Source organism: Watersipora subatra, chromosome 4, assembly GCF_963576615.1.
Source record: "Watersipora subatra chromosome 4, tzWatSuba1.1, whole genome shotgun sequence".
Lineage (NCBI taxonomy): Eukaryota > Metazoa > Bryozoa > Gymnolaemata > Cheilostomatida > Watersiporidae > Watersipora > Watersipora subatra.
This window is the reverse complement of record NC_088711.1, coordinates 1,826,797-1,829,619: the sequence shown is the minus strand read 5'-3', so window position 1 is coordinate 1,829,619 and position 2,823 is coordinate 1,826,797.

The following is a 2,823-nucleotide window of genomic DNA, read 5'->3' as shown; positions in this document are numbered from 1 at the left end:
ACTGGGATAAGTGTACTCATGCTAAACCTATTAAAGTGCTGTAATAGTTAAAAGGTGGACATTTTTAAAAGGACTGAGTAAGTCATTTAGTTGATACATCCATCACAAATTGTAGTCTCTTTCCATTTACATAGTCTAGAGTGCAAAGCATGCTGTAAATCACTGATTATTTTGATGTCTCAAAGTTTAGTGCATCATCTAAGACATCACAATAAAAAATATCAACATCAAACTTGGTGCTTAGATGTAAATAAAAAGAAAGGTGGAAATATGAGTAGAATATTGGCTTCACATTAATTGATTTAAGACGGTGCTGAAATGTCACTCACTAAAATGTTTCTGACCTTCAATATAAACTTGCTTGCTCCTGTATTTCTTTCCATGTGCCCAGCTGTTCAAATTTTTAGCTCTGTTCATAGTTTCATACAAACTTGTCATAGCTCCCAATCCATTGCTATAACCCCGATATCTTTTGTCAAATTTTTATGAGCACTTTATATAGTTCCATAACTTTTTTTTAGCTCAAAGAGCCTTGTCATAGCACCGCAACCACTCATCATAACTCTATAACCAATTTTCATAGCACCATAACCTCATGTCATAGCTCTATGAGCACCTCCCATAGTTCCACAGACATTGATTTTAGCTCGATAAGCCATGTCATATCCACACAAGCACTTGTCATAGCTCTATGAATCCTTTCATACTTCCATAAACACTTGTCATAACTCAGTAAGCACCTATTAAAACCTTTTTGAGCAGTTGCCATAGTTTGATCACTATTAATCAGTTTTTGCAACTCTGAACCTTTGTCATTTCTCCATAAGCAGTTGACATAGCTCTATACACAACTGTCATAGTTCTATGATTAGTTGATGTTACTCTGTAAACAATTGATACCGCTCGATGAACTCTGTAATACCTTCATAAGCATGTACTATAACAGTTTGAGTGCTTGCCATAGCTTGATGAACTCTGTAATACCTTCATAAGCATGTACTATAACAGTTTGAGTGCTTGTCATAGCTCTATGAACTCTGTAATACCTTCATAAGCATGTACTATAACAGTTTGAGTGCTTGCCATAGCTCTATGAACTCTGTAATACCTTCATAAGCATGTACTATAACAGTTTGAGTGCTTGCCATAGCTCAATGAACTCTGTAATACCTTCATAAGCATGTACTATAACAGTTTGAGTGCTTGCCATAGCTCTATGAACACTGTAATACCTTCATAAGCATGTACTATAACAGTTTGAGTGCTTGCCATAGCTTGATGAACTCTGTAATACCTTCATAAGCATGTACTATAACAGTTTGAGTGCTTGTCATAGCTCTATGAACTCTGTAATACCTTCATAAGCATGTACTATAACAGTTTGAGTGCTTGCCATAGCTCTATGAACTCTGTAATACCTTCATAAGCATGTACTATAACAGTTTGAGTGCTTGCCATAGCTCAATGAACTCTGTAATACCTTCATAAGCATGTACTATAACAGTTTGAGTGCTTGCCATAGCTCTATGAACACTGTAATACCTTCATAAGCATGTACTATAACAGTTTGAGTGCTTGCCATAGCTCTATGAACTCTGTAATACCTTCATAAGCATGTACTATAACAGTTTGAGTGCTTGCCATAGCTTGATGAACTCTGTAATACCTTCATAAGCATGTACTATAACAGTTTGAGTGCTTGCCATAGCTCAATGAACACTGTAATACCTTCATAAGCATGTACTATAACAGTTTGAGTGCTTGCCATAGCTTGATGAACTCTGTAATACCTTCATAAGCATGTACTATAACAGTTTGAGTGCTTGCCATAGCTCAATGAACTCTGTAATACCTTCATAAGCATGTACTATAACAGTTTGAGTGCTTGCCATAGCTCAATGAACTCTGTAATACCTTCATAAGCATGTACTATAACAGTTTGAGTGCTTGCCATAGCTCTATGAACACTGTAATACCTTCATAAGCATGTACTATAACAGTTTGAGTGCTTGCCATAGCTCAATGAACTCTGTAATACCTTCATAAGCATGTACCATAACAGTTTGAGTGCTTGCCATAGCTCAATGAACACTGTAATACCTTCATAAGCATGTACTATAACAGTTTGAGTGCTTGCCATAGCTTGATGAACTCTGTAATACCTTCATAAGCATGTACTATAACAGTTTGAGTGCTTGCCATAGCTCAATGAACTCTGTAATACCTTCATAAGCATGTACTATAACAGTTTGAGTGCTTGCCATAGCTCAATGAACTCTGTAATACCTTCATAAGCATGTACCATAACAGTTTGAGTGCTTGTCATAGCTCTATGAACTCTGTAATACCTTCATAAGCATGTACTATAACAGTTTGAGTGCTTGCCATAGCTCAATGAACACTGTAATACCTTCATAAGCATGTACTATAACAGTTTGAGTGCTTGCCATAGCTTGATGAACTCTGTAATACCTTCATAAGCATGTACTATAACAGTTTGAGTGCTTGCCATAGCTCAATGAACTCTGTAATACCTTCATAAGCATGTACTATAACAGTTTGAGTGCTTGCCATAGCTCAATGAACTCTGTAATACCTTCATAAGCATGTACTATAACAGTTTGAGTGCTTGCCATAGCTCTATGAACACTGTAATACCTTCATAAGCATGTACTATAACAGTTTGAGTGCTTGCCATAGCTCAATGAACTCTGTAATACCTTCATAAGCATGTACTATAACAGTTTGAGTGCTTGCCATAGCTCGATGAACACTAATAACTGCATTAGTGTTTTCAAGACTATTAAATGATTTTTAGATCTG